The sequence below is a fragment of the Oncorhynchus mykiss genome, chromosome 22 (genome assembly GCF_057628025.1).
Source record: "Oncorhynchus mykiss isolate SJ-2025 chromosome 22, ASM5762802v1, whole genome shotgun sequence".
In the NCBI taxonomy this organism is placed as follows: Eukaryota; Metazoa; Chordata; class Actinopteri; order Salmoniformes; family Salmonidae; genus Oncorhynchus; species Oncorhynchus mykiss.
In genome coordinates this window covers 32,489,947-32,505,116 of record NC_143043.1, presented here as the reverse complement: position 1 = coordinate 32,505,116, position 15,170 = coordinate 32,489,947, and the positions used below count along the sequence as shown (strand labels likewise).

The window sequence follows — 15,170 nt, the reverse complement described above, 5'->3', positions numbered from 1 at the left end:
GTGGTGATTTAAGGACAATGCAGTCACTTATAATCCTTTCTGCAGTACAGTATATGTGGGTAAATGCCATAATTGCATAGTGTGCTGCCCTGAATGTATTACATTGGAGTTAGAAGTGGGATATTGAGCTCTTTTCCTGGAATGTATTGTCTACTCTAAACAAAACAGATGTCATTGATATTTACTTTAAACTATGTATATAATTTGAATGAATACATAAACCACTCATTGTGAGTAAGATGACATCTGTTATGTTATGAGTGTGGACATATTGTGGATTGACATGAAATGTGATGTCTTAATCTTAAACCCATAGGAATGTGGTAATGAATACAAATTGTTACACCCTGATCAGTTTCACCTCTCTTTATGATTGTGTCCACCCCCCTCCAGGTGTCGGCCATCTTCCCCATTATTCCATGTGCATTTATACCTGTGTTCTCTGTTGTCTGTTGCCAGTTTGTTTTGTTCATCAAGCCTACCAACAGTTTTCCCCCTTGCGCCTGTCTTTGCTATAGTTTCTGTTTTCTTGTTTCTAGGTTTTGACCATTCCTGCCTGCCACCTTGTACCTTTGCCACACCTATCTGGATTACTGTCCTCTGCCTGCCCTTGACCTGTCTTTCTGCCTGCTTCTGTTCGAATAATACACTTTTGTTCATTCGACACTGTCTGCACCTGTGTCTTACCTTAAACGTGATACAAATTCTGGACTCAGGCCATTTTGACATAGATCTGCAGGTGGCAATATGTTTATTAGGATAAAGCAGTTAGCTCATTTTAATAAATATCAATAAACAATACTTTTGAAGGGTACAGTTAGTTCACTTTTGAAACGCCACAGACTTCACACAAAGTCTAGCCTCTGAATAAATGTATATATTTTGTGACAAACAGACAATTCATTTTAGGATTATCTTTTTTTGCAATTTAAACGGCATATGTTCTCCAGATCTAATCAAGGGAATTAAACATTCTGTTATCCTACTGCACATACTACACTTTCGTTTTTTTTTAACACTTTCTAAAATATGCGTTTTATCCTCTTCCCTAAATCTTTTAAGTATGTACTGTACACATTCATTATTGCTAATGTCTGGCAGATTATGCTAAACCACATCTACGAAACAACATTTTTGCTCTTGCCCTAAAGTAAACAAATCTGAATAAGTCAGTCCTCCATCGGAGTTCTGAGACAGGCAGACGGTTGAGCCTGTAATGGTTGAGCCTGCTGTAGAAGACAGATGGAGAGGATGCAGGTGAAGGTCAGGAAGCCCACTGCCACTCCAAGACTTGAAGTGGAGTTAGAGTTGTTGAGTTAGAGTTGTTGAGTTAGAGTTGTTGAGTTAGAGTTGTGGAGTTAGAGTTGTTGAGTTAGAGTTGTTGAGTTAGAGTTGTGGAGTTAGAGTTGTTGCTGCCCATGAGTTGTTCTTTTGATGCTACAATGGTCTCTGCTTTGGTGGTAATGGGAGGATAAGTGATGGTTTTGTACTCTGTCACTCCATCTACAGTTTCAGGAACACTCCTTCTCCTCCTATTGTTACAATGCTTGATCTTACTGCAGGTGCTCCTCTGACAGAGACGGGTGATGCAGTGGACGAAGTAGGTGGGCACGGTCTCATTCTGCTGCTCAATGAAGCGGAAGGCCGGGAAGGAGAAGCAGGCATTAGGAATATCTTCGTTTTCCTGCATGGTCATCTGGTCCTTGTTGCTGGCGACAAACAGGTTGAAGTAAGTGGAGTTAGTGAGTGGAGGAGAAATGGAGGGGTAGCATCGGTCCAGGAGCACATGGTACTGGGAGGTCAGGTTGGTTGCCTTGACTTGCACATAGACTTTGGTTCTCAGCTCAATACCCAGTTTCGGAATGACCATGGGAGTAGTGTGGTTGAGTTCAAGGCTCAAAGTGCTGATGAAACTACCATTGTTGTCCTTCACTGCAATGGAGGATGCTGACATCAATCAGGGTGTTGTTGATCAGGTACTCTAGGGGATAGGTGCAGGAGTAGTGATAGCTCAGCGTTGTAGGTGTCAGTCAGATGATCAGACCACACCACTGATGTTGACTGTCTGGATGTTGGAGAAGTCAGAAAATATCCCTGTGCCTGGAACGCTGGTTGTCCTGAAAAGGCTACCACAATAATTGGTCGTATTGAGGGGGAATTTAAACCTTTAAGTTACTGAGATATCAGTGTATTCTGGGTGTCTTAAGTTCGTTCTGCATTCACTTAATTGTAGTTGACTGCTCTTTGCAACCAGCATGGCCAAAAGGAAAAAGCTTGGAAGATGCATTTTGATTTCCTTGCTGTGTTCGTATCTTGACTGGGACACTAAAATGTGTACTTTGCTGGTTGTCTCCTGCTTTTTGATTCTGTTGAGATGTATGGAGGTGTTTTCATAGCCATGCAGGGCTTCTTGGGATTGAACAGAAGCAAGCTCATAGTCGCTCTGTGTATTGAAACAATTGCATTGTTTTGATGGTTACGCCTCACCACGACTCACCACCTTCCCTCCCCTCAGCGAGTTTTAAGCAGATGCTAAAAACCTACAAAAAAATGTGTTGGTTTATTTGGCTAGCTAAGTTAACGTTGTTTTGTTCTTTTTGTTTTACTCTGCCTGCAAACACGCTGGATGATTCAGAATCCATTGAAGAGCTTGAACGATTCATTGACGAGAGATACTTACGAACTCAAAGAAACGTGTCGCTGGTTTCGGAGGATTCAAGGACTCAATGAAAGGCTTGTCCAACCTGATATCTTTGATATATTACGAGAGGACATCAATGCATTGTGCCAGTCTAGAATTCAGCCAACGTCAGATTGATGATCTAAGGAAAGAGAAACACGGAGCTGAAAGCTACTGTAGACTCTATTCATGGCAAGGTGGAGATGGTGCAAAGGGAAAACAAACAACTAAAAGAAACCTTACTTGATGTACAGTGTCGATCAACGCGGGACAATCTAATATTTTCAGGGATACGGAGAATTACCACAGCAGAAGCTGTGAGGACACTGTCCGATACTTTGTCAACTCAACTGAAACTGCCCACTGATGTTGTGCGTAATGCCACTTTCTCCAGAGTCCATAGAATAGGTAAGGCCTCTGGGAATGGGCCCCAGGCTATTATTGCATGTTTAGACAAATTTAAGCAAAAGGAAATGATGAAGAGCAGGGGCAGAGAACTCAGAAACACTGATTTTGGAATGAATTATCACTTCCCCACTGAGATCAATGAAAGGAGAAAAAAAGAAAAAGCATTGCCTGAATCAATGAGTCTCCATGGTGATGGATAAACTTTACATCAATGGGCAACTGTATCGGGACTCTAGAGTAACTCCCTGGTTATTTTAATGTAATGTTTAAAACTGAGTTTGTGTGTTGTAGTGTATCATGACAACTTAAACTATAATGAATACATGCTCTAGTGATCTCCACTTGATAAGGAAAGGGTTGCATATAGCTCAGACACATTAATTGATCTGATCTTCTGTAATATTCCATTGCAATGTTTTAAAGCCAGATCAATGCCAGTGGGCTGGACAGACCATAATATTGTGACCATAACCATGAACACCAAGGTTCTCTAGGATTGTGGTCAAGAGAAATCTTAAAACATTTAATCATGACCTATTTCAAAATGATTTGGCTGCTATGCCCTGGGAGCTGATTTATCTAGAGGATGATTTAAATCACGCTACAGAATATTTTATTGATTTGCTCATGGAGGTAATGGACCATCATGCCCCTATAAGAAAGAGAACAGTTGGTGCTCGTCCATCTCCATGGATTGATGATGAACTGGGTGAGGCTTTTTCTCAAAGAAATATGGCAAAAGTCTTAGCAGCCAAATCAGAACTAGAAATTGATTAACAGAATTATAGAACATTACGTAATTATGCAGTTAAATTCAATCGTAAGAAAAAAACGTTACTTTACAAAAATGCTTTTATTGATTGTAAAAATTATTAATGTACATACTACCTCAATTGGGCCGACCAACCAGTGGTCCCGCATATTGGCTAACCGGGCTATCTGCATTGTGTCCCACCCATCACCCGCCAACCCCTCTTTTACGCTACTGCTACTCTCTGTTCATCATATATTCATAGTCACTTTAACCATATCTACATGTACATACTACCTCAATCAGCCTGACTAACCGGTGTCTGTATGTAGCCTCGCTACTTTTATAGCCTTGCTACTGGATATTGCCTGTCTTTTTAATGTTGTTTTTATTTCTTTACTTACCGATTCTTCACCTAATACCTTTTTTGCACTATTGGTTAGAGCCTGTAAGTAAGCATTTCACTGTAAGGTCTACTACACCTGTTGTATTCTGTGCACGTGACAAATAAACTTTGATTTGATTCAAAAAAGGCATGGAATACAGGTAAAGGCCTACTTGGTACATTTATCTCATCATGCCCATCTAGTGTGGAGGTTGGCGGGAGAACAATAACAAAACCGGTTGATATTGCCAATCATTTTGCAGCTTTTTTTTTACAAAGAAAAATTAATTGACTGAGCAATAATGTAAACATTCATTCTTCCAAACAAGCTATTGTCCAATGTATTGATGATCATATTATGAGCAATAAGATCTGCTCTTTTAGTCTACAAAAGGTGTCAGTGGAGGAGGTGTCAAACCTATTGAAGTCATTCCCTGATGGTAAATCTACAGGTTATGGTCTTATGGACAACATTTTTTGCTTCACTGTGCTGCTCCCCGGATTGCAGCTCCACTGAGATACATATTTAATTGGTCACTGGAAAAGGGGATGTTTACAAATATACTGTATGCAAGCATGCGAAACTGTGTCCTATTCCCGAAAGACAGCAAAGAACCCATTACTCCTGCCAATAGTAGACCAATTAGTCTACTCCCTACACTCAGTAAGATATTGGAGGGTATTGTGAGTAGAAAAATATGGAAGTACATGGAAAAGAATGATCTGATTACAGCCAATCAGCATGAAATAATTTTGACAAAATGAATGCATTATGGTTTTAAGGAGGTAGCATTGAATTGGGTGCAGTCATATCTAACTGACAGGAAACAGTCATTTTCTTCCCGTCATGCTTTAAGCTGTGGAATACTGCAGGGCAGTTGCCTTGGGCCACATCTTTATTTAATATCTACCAACGACCTTCCTTATGCCTTATCTGTAACTCAAGCTACTATATTTGCAGATGATACTACAATTTATACAGCAAGACAATCGGTTCAACAGGTACAGCAAGCTTTACAAGGAGATTTGGAGAATTTCAGGGAGTGGGTTTGCCGGAACAAACTTGTTTTAAACACCAAGAAAACCAAAGTTATGTTTGTATGTTCCTCTAAGAAAAGACCAACACAGCATGGGATACAATTAAGTATGGGGGGAGTACAAATTGAGGAAGTGGCAGAAACCAAACAACTAGGAGTGCAGCTAGACAACTGCTTATCACGGTCATCTTAAATAACTAATCTATGTAAAAAAATATATATATGTTAAAACAGCATGCATGATCAGAAGGATAGCTAAATATTTACTGGGAAAGATTCTTAAGCAAATAACCCAAGCATTAATTGAGAGTCAGGTGAATTACTGTTATGTGGTCTGGGGAAATGCGTCAGCAAGTGAAATTAGAAGGCTGCAGATTGCACAGAACAAAGCAGCAAGGATTGTTTTAAGGTGGTGATACGGTTCTTCTGTTGTAGTCACGCACAATGCTCTTGGTTGGTCATCAATCAACAACATAATTGAAAAAAACATGCTTATTTTATTTCATAATATACACCATTTAAAACAGCCAAACTCTATTCACAGCGGTAATCATTCGGTAAGAGACAGACATTCAGTAAATGTTAGGAATAGACAGTCCACCATCTATGTGCTATCCAGAAAAGAGAAATAGGCAAAATAACATTTGGATTTAGAGCAATAAAGAAATGGAATAATTTAACTGAGCAAACCAGAAACCTCTCAATATATAAATTTAAACAATACTTTAAAACCATTTCAATATAATACGTAGAAATGTTGTGTTGGACTATAGTAGATGAGGGATCAATATCTTCTTAGACTGAGTATTTATCTGGTCAATATGTTAGTGTATTATGTCTGTTTGTAACAGTGGGTTTACATGTGAAAATGTGTTCAGATTATAAATTGTATATTAATATTTAAGGACTCTTGGAAGATTAGTCCAAATGAGGACTAAAAGAGATCCAAATCAAATCAAATCAAAACCTTGTGGCACTTCATGAAACACAAGACACCTTTAGTCTTCAGAAATTAAGTATAGACAATGGCCTGATTCCTTTGTGGCTTTGCTTTAACAGATTCGGAAAGTATTCAGACCCCTGACTTTTCCCACATTTTGTTACATTTACAGCCTTATTCTAAAATGGGTTCAATTGTTTTGTTTTCCTCTCATCAATCTACAAACAACACCCCATACCCAAGACAAAATATTTTTTTTGATGTGATAATATGATATTTCCTGAAGTAAGCAACAAAACTCAGTCAATACTTTGGTGGTCTAATTTATTGAGTCTCAACCTTTAAATTCTTCTGACCCAAATGTTTTCATTATAAAGCACACAGTGCAGTGCCCTACAGGGTTATCTCATCACTTTGCAACTATGTCACTTTGACATTGAACAGAGGGAAAATTCACAACTTTTCTTGGATTCAGGCATTCTTTTTATTCAAATTATTTCCTTAATTTTAGCCAGCAACCTGGTTCCCAGTAACATGCACACCCTCACCATTCTCCACTGTCCGAGATGGAACATGAGTAGGGGTCATGGTTTAAATCGAAGAACCCTTTCCGCAGGAAGGTGAGAGAAAAGCAGCTACTCTTACCCAGAGCCACTTATGTGAAAGTCCATTCAGCTAAAACAACCACCTATAATATAACATACACTATATATATAAAAAGTATGTGGACACCCCTTCAAATCCGTGGATTTGGCTATTTCAGCCACACCTGTTGCTGACAGGTGTATAAAATCAAGCACACAGCCATGCAATCTCCATAGACAAACAATGGTAGTAAATTGGCCTTACTGAAGAGCTCAGTGACTTTGAATGTGGCACTGTCATAGGATGCCACCTTTCCAACAAGTCACTTCATCAAATTTCTGCCCTGCTAGAGCTGCTGTCAAGTGCTGTTATTTTGAAGTGGAAACCTCTAGGAGCGACAAGGGCCATAAAATTGTAAGCCACACAAGCACACAGAAAGGGACCACAGAGTGCTGAAGCACGTAGAGTAAAAGACCTCTGTCTTCGGTTGCAACACTCACTACAGAGTTCCAAACTGCCTCTGGAAGCAACGTCAGCACAAAAACTCTTTGTTGGGAGCATCATGAAATGGGTTTCAATGGCCGAGGAGCAGCACACAAGCCTAAGATCACCATACGCAATGCAAGAGTCGGCTGGAGTGGTGTAAAGCTCGCCGCCATTGGACTCTGGAGCAGTGGAAACGCGTTCTCTGGAGTGATGAATCATGCTTCACCATCTGGCAGTCTGACAGACTAATCTGTGTTTGGAGGATGCAAGGAGAACGCTACCTGCCCCAATGCATAGTGCCAACTGTAAAGTTTGGTGGAGGACTAATAATGGTTGCAGGCTGTTTTTCATGGTTTGGGCTAGGCCCCTTATTTCAAGTGAAGGGAAGTCTTAACACTACAGCATACAATGTCATTCAAGACGATTCTGTGCTTCCAACTTTGTGGCAACAGTTTGGGGAAGGCCCTTTCCTGTTTTTGCATGACAATCCTCCCATGCACAAAGCGAGGTCCATACAGAAATGGTTTGGCGAGATCGGTGTGGAAGAACTTGACTGACCTGCACATGCCCTGACCTCAACCTAATAGAATGCCTTTGAGATGAATTGGAACGCCGACTGCGAGCCAGGCCTAATCGCCCAGCATCAGTGCCCGACCTCAGTAATGCTTGTGGCTGAAAGGAAGCAAGTCCCTGAATGTTCCAACATCTAGTGAAAAGCCTTCCCACAAGAGTGAACAGCAAAAGGGGGACCAACTTCATATGAATGCCTGTGATTTGGGAATGAGATGTTCGACAAGCGGGTGTCCACATACCTTTGGTCATGTCGTATATTATTGCAAGTAAATCCTTCTTCTAAATTTGCTGCTACCGGCAAAACAGTTGTGGTTGAAGTTTTGTGTGCACACATCACTTTGTGTCAGACTCTTTCATGTTGTTACTGTAGCTGTGCCAGCCGCTAGCTAACAGATCTCTGGCTTTTACAAATGTACGTGCTTTGTCATGCCTGAATAAAATGCTTCCTCTCACCTTCTCCCCCAAGCCAGAACGGGTTCCTTATCATCCCTAAACCGTATCTTTGTCTGCCAACAGAGCTGTATCACTTTGCTGTTAAGATAAGTCATTGACCACTTAACTCTCATGACAGTTTTCTGTCTTGTAAAGGCTTTTCAGGAGTTTATCATCTCATAAAGCCCAGTGGTGTTCACATTGTGTGGGAATTCTCTGTTCTTCATTCTGCAACTACCTCCCCCTAAAAAGCAAAGTTTGAAATGTGTTCTCTTGTGACATTGAGTCTAGTGACTCTTGTCAAGGCTCTGGTCAGTCTGGATATATAGTTTGGCCAGGTGTGCTCATGTTACTAGGAGTGAAGAGCTACCACAGCTAATGATAATGAAATTGAATATGTAGCTTTTATTGATAAGGAGTAATTACATTGTTATATCAAATTAGGAATTTAATTTGGCTTGTTGCCTCATATTTCTGTTAGCTTTCTAGGAAGTGTTATCCACATTACAGTAAAATCTGTATAATATTTTGGTCAACCATTGTTTTTATTCTGAGTTTGTACTAAAGTTACTGTACTTTGCATCATAAAACTATCTTCCTGGAGGCAGGTGAGACAAGGAATGATACCATATAAGTGGCCAAAGAATAAGTTTTACTGATCTAAATATACACAATAGCACATCTCCTAGGCAACAGAAACTGGCACAAATATGTCATATGCTGGAAATCATCTTGAACTACATGTAACTACCCTCAGAAAATATAGGCATACCTAATTTTACTTTCTAAAATGTTAACAAAGATCTATAATTAACCTGTCACCAGTAATTATTTGCTATATTTTCGGATTCCAGACTTTTTCATCTCACACCCCTTAACAGTGTACATTCATCAATGGCTCTGCACAAAACTATAACGTACTAGTATCTTGCTGTCTGCGGATCAGACCGGGAAATTCCACAGCAGACCTAGTTTACACATCTGCCAAATACTTGAGGTGCGCTTGATTTAGCTTGCACTTTTGGGACTATTCATTGGTTCCATTGTACAGGACAAGCTAAATAATGCACAGCTCAAGCATTCCAAAGTATTTGACTGTCACGTCTTCTCCTGATCTCCCTCTCTGGCGCTTGAGGTCGCCAGGCTGACTCACACCTGTCGCCATCGTTAAGAACAACAGTTCTTCATCGGACTCACCTGAACTCCATCACGTTATTGATTACCTCCCCTATATCTGTCACTTCCTCAGTTTCTTTCCCAAGTCAGCATTAATGTTGTTATGTGTCCCTTGTCCAGACGCTGTTCATGTTTTGTTTCCTGTTGATTCATTAAATATTCACTCCTTATACTTTCTTCTCATCTCCCAGCATCTGCTCTTACATTAACATGTATTTGACCTAGGTGTCCCTCGCCAAGAAGAGAAGGAGACGGAGGTTATGCTGGATACCCAGAGAGATGAGAGATGAGCACATACAGTATAATAATCCAAATTACACAAGGGAACAAAGAGATCCAATAATGGCCCTATATCCTATTAAAACACTCATTCTCAGCAAGTACTGTAGGTTATAGCTTTTGTGTGATAGAGGTCAACTGAAGACATTGTTAACAGGTACATTAACTGAGTCATTAGTGCCACTGAAAACAAGAGAACCCGTTTTGATTCACTGTAATTGCTATGTGAGTCAGAATGGCTATGCCAGCTGTGTGCTTTACAATGTGCATACAGTTCGATCGTAAATAGTCTCCAGTTTGTTTGATGTACAGGAACTTTTCATAATTGTCCTCTTTTAAAAACAGTTCTTGAAGTTTTTGGGTGTAGGGAAGACAAATTATTTGGGGTTTCCTCGACAAGTGTACTAGCTCTTTTTCTTTATACTGTAAGAATTATTAGATCAAATAACTCAAGTATCCTCCATGCTAATTTACAACCGTCCCTTGGTCCCTCTCAGAAAATGCCTAGGTATCCCTGTCCCTGGACAACCCTGCCCCCACATTCCCCTTCGCTATATATACACCCTGTCTGTTGTGATGAAGACGGAGAGGAAGAGGAGAGGGACAGCGCCACGGATGGACAAATGCCTCAAGGTCTCCCATAGCTCCCGTTCTTCTCTGACTATGGCATGGGGGAGATTTATGGGGATTAGCATCACCACTTCCCTTTTTCCTCACCTCCCTTATCCTCTCCCCTTCACTTCCCTCACCTCCCTCAACTCCCTCTCCTTCTCCTCCGCTCCATGGCATAAAACTGGTCCCTGGGATTAATGGAAAGACATACAGGTAGAACTTGAGAGTCTCAGGAGCAGATGAGTTGCAGCAGCGGAAATAGACAGGACACTAGCGGGAGAGAAGGAGGAAGCAGTGAGAGTGCAGGGATTAGTTTGGTCCTTATAGATACTTGGTTAAGAACAAGCCTGTAGATTAGAAGGTAGGTGATGATAGCCACTGTCTGGAGACTGCAGTGCACTGATGGGAAAACGATACGTCTTGTAAATTCACTTCAAATATATTTTAGTGTGTACCAGGCTAAAAAGTCAGCAAACGTGATCCTTTTAGCCCTCATCTACAAACACATCCACACATACAAATAATACTACCTTTTTAAATACCTTCACAAAGTTATACATACTTACAGTGCCTTCAGAAAGCATTCAGACCCTTTGACTTTTTCCACATTTTGTTACGTTACAGCCTTATTCTAAAATTGATTAAATAAATACAAATTCCACAGCAATCAACACACAATAACCCATAATGACAAAGCGAAAACATTTTTTTAGAAAAAAACAAACAGAAATGCCATATTTACATAAGTATTCAGACCCTTTGCTATGAGACTCGAAATTGAGCTCAGGTGCATCCTGTTTCAATTTATCATCCTTGAGATGTTTCTACAACTTGATTGGAGTCCACCTGTGGTAAATTCAATTGATTGGACATGATTTGGAAAGGCACACCTCTCTATATAAGTCCCACAGTTGACAGTGCATGTCAGAGCAAAAACCAAGCCATGAGATCGAAGGAATTGTCCGTGGAGCTCCGAGACTGGATTGTGTCGAGGCACAGATCTGGGGAAGGGTACCAAAACATCTCTGCAGCATTGAAGGTCCCCAAGAACTCCATCATTCTTAAACGTAAGAACCTTCCAGAATAACCTTCCAGAAGGACAGTCATCTCTGCAGCACTCCACCAAAACAGTGCATTGGGAAAGTAATCAGACCCCTTGACTTTTATGGTAGATTGGCCAGACGGAAGTCACTACTCAGTAAAAGGCACAGTAAAAGTTTGCTGAAAGGCACCTAAAAGACTCTCAGAGCATGAGAAACAAGATTCTCTGGTCTGATGAAACCAAGACTGAACTCTTTGGCCTGAATGCCAAGCATCACATCTTGAGGAAACCTGGCACCATCCCTACGGTGAAGCATGGTGGTGAAGCATCATGCTGTGGGTTGTTTTTCAGAGGCAGTGACTGGGAGACTAGTCAGGATCGAGGCAAAGATGAACAGAGCAAAGTACAGAGATATCCTTGATGAAAACCTACTCCAGAGCACTCAAGACCTCAGACTGCGGCGAAGGTTCACCTTCCAACAGGACAACAACCCTAAGCACACAGCCAAGACAATGCAGGAGTGGCTTCGACACAATTCTCTGAATGTCCTTGAGTGGCCCAGACAGAGCCCGGACTTGAACCCGGTCAAACATTCTGAAGAGACCTGAAAATAGCTGTGCAGCAATGCTCCTGATCCAACCTGACAGAGCTTGAGAGGATCTCTAGAGAAGAAAGCGAGAAACTCCCCAAATACAGATGTGCCAAGCTTGTAGCATCATACCAAAGAAGACTCGAGGCTAATTGCTGCCTAAGGTTATTCAACAAAGTACTGAGTAAAGGGCCTGAGTTCTTAAGTAAATGTATATTTCAGTTTTTATAAAATGTATAAAAACCTGTTTTTGCTTTGTCAATATGGGGTATTGTGTGTAGATTGATGAGAAAAAAAATATTAAATTAATTTTAGAATAAGGCTGTAATGTAACTAAATGTGGAAAAAGTCAAGGGGTCTGATTACTTTCCCAATGCACTGTTTTGTGTGTGTGTCATACACCCTGGCCGAAAGGGGTTGTGACTAAACTAAATTCAGTAGAATAGATCTGACTGCCTCACCCTAGGTTTACACCAAGAGCATACTTCTACCATAGCCTACACAGGTTCTTATAGTTTGGGATTAAGTGGAAGAACATGGAAGGAGGGTCCGAGGCAGATCACAATTCACTGTTTATTTTATTTCTCTCCCAATTTCCATAAATCAAGTTAGCGTTAGCTCTGCACGAAACATGGAGAGAGGCTATAACACAAAACAATTAACAAAGTGACCTCAGAGTCATCATTTCATTATAAGTGATACCTTCTTAGCAAAACCAAGGTTTCCAAAAAAGGCCTTAGCTTCAAAACAAAATGTCAGCTTCCCTTTCAACTGTACCTACCCCTGGGCAGCTGCACCTGAAAATAAAATAAACAAGGGTTATAAAGAGAGCCAATCCCATACAGTATGCACACACTCGTACACCACACAGTCATTCTCTCATGAGGCCGTATTAATTCAGTAGTCAGTTGTTTCATTCTTTACAATTTCCTCTAGTCCGGAGCGGTAGTTTAATTAGACCAGAGGACCTGGTTCACGGCAGATGATATATCAGATAATATATCAGGGTAAACTGAGCCCCTGTTGAAGTCAACCTGAGTAGAGCTGTTATGTTAAGGAAATTAAATGTCACATATAAAATGTGTTAACTCTCAGGGGTACAACATGCAACATGTTTAATAGTGGAATTTTTGTAAGAAAAAAAAATCATGACGACTTTAATATACAGTACAAGCTATTTAAAAACCATTGAGATGGGAACTAATGATACATCCTGGGTTTTCCTTAGTGGGATGAAGTAGAGGTAGGTATCCACACATGGATAACTCCTGAATAGAAACATATTTTTCCAAGAAGTTCACACCTCACATCCATTCTGTTGTATTCATTATTTGATGTATTTAATCAGGTAGGTAAATGAACAACAAGTTCTCATAATGACCTGTTTCCCCGACATCCCTTGACCCTGCCTAACAGGGTCGCATTGCATAGAACAACAACTTCTCATAATGACCTGTTTCCCCGACATCTCCTGACCCTGCCTAAAAGGGTCGCATTGCATAGAACAACAACTTCTCATAATGACCTGTTTCCCCGACATCCCTTGACCCTGCCTAAAAGGGTCGCATTGCATAGAACAACAACTGCACACCTTAAATACAGGTCCATAGAAGAAGGAAGTGCATAGTGACAGGGGCTCCTAAAGGTTTTCTAGTCAGTTCAAGACCCTCGTTGGACAACCAACAGGGTCCATTGCACCATGGGTAGTATCTATGCAACTCAACGGCAAACCAACAACCTCCACAGTCAGAGAATTGAAACATTGCTTTACCATGATGAATGTCAACCGACCTGCCAACACTTGATCGGATTACAGTTAGGTTACATTATGTGACTGTCCCTATAGGACAGAATAGTGGGTACTTTGTCTGACTTTGTCTCTAAAAGAATGAGACACACACACACACACACACACACACACACACACACACACACACACACACACACACACACACACACACACACACACACACACACACTGTTGTGCATGTGTCTGGTTCTGTTAAAGCTATGCACCAGTACAGCACTGATTTACGAGGCACTGAATATTTCTTAGTGATGCCTTTTGCTGCCTTACTCTTTCATGTGTCTCACACACACACACACACACACACACACACATACACACGCACACACACACACACACTGTTCTCCACTGTTTCATGTGTGAAAGAGGGCAACTGTGGAGCAGCTGTTTGGATCTGTATCGGGACATGTCCCTCTCCCTGCCAGTGTCTCCACATGATAGTATCCTGCAGGTCACACACACGGGGGGAGGGATGTATTGTATTTCTATGATGGTAGATCAGGGCTATATCTGGACAGATATAATGAGGTACTGTACTGCATATCACATAGCTACTCTCCTCCTCCTCCTCCTCATTCTCTGCACTTCAGATTATTGTGGAGTTTGAGGCCATCACCTGCTGAATCCCTCACCTCTTTCCCTGTTCCTCCCCCACCCCTCCATGGCCTCCAGTTTAGAGTTACACCAGATGTGGACCCCTGCTGTTTGGAAGACTAATTGATTTTGGCCCGCCACAATTCGACTATTGTGTTTGGAAAGCCCAAATAAATAAGTGTATTAGATCTCTTCTTTTTCCCTTTCTGTCTGAAAACTCCAGATATCCTCTATAACAACAGCAGCGGAGGGGGAGAGAAAAAGGTCCCATTTGGTGTACATGGAAAAAATTTCTTCACTGGCTTAAGTCGTTTACGGGCCTGCTGTAAGGCAGAGTTCTGAGTGGAGCGGGGCCATAACCATGATAGATAGCCCCTTTGCGTCAGACCGCGCGTGCGTGTGTGTGTGTGTGTGTGTGTGTGTGTGTGTGTATGCACACATGTAAGCGTTTGTGTGTTTGCATCTTTTTCGCGTCTGCAAAAGTGTGTACTCTATGTGTATGTCAGCGACTGTGTGTGAACGTGTGTCTTTATGCACACTGCTGTGTGTGCACACCTACATGCCTCATGTCATGAGTGTGTGCTCGGGGGGACCCCTGTGTGAGTGTGTGAGTGGCGGTCTCTCTGGGCCGGGCCATAACGGTGATGGATGGGCCGTGTGTGGAGGCCATTATTATTTGTTATGTGAGCGGGTGTGTGTGACAGCCAGGCGTAGTGGGCCATACACCTGCTGCGCGTCCAGAGAGCCCGACCGGGAGAACAGCTGGATGCATTGATTTAGCAGCTCACTCCACG

At 41.4% G+C, this 15,170-nt stretch overlaps 1 pseudogene; it reads right to left on the bottom strand.

Moving 5' to 3' along the window:
- Positions 1–1,372: 1,372 nt before the first annotated feature.
- Positions 1,373–9,485, bottom strand: LOC149972841 (zona pellucida-like domain-containing protein 1; annotated as a pseudogene).
- Between the last annotated feature and the right edge of the window lie 5,685 nt (positions 9,486–15,170).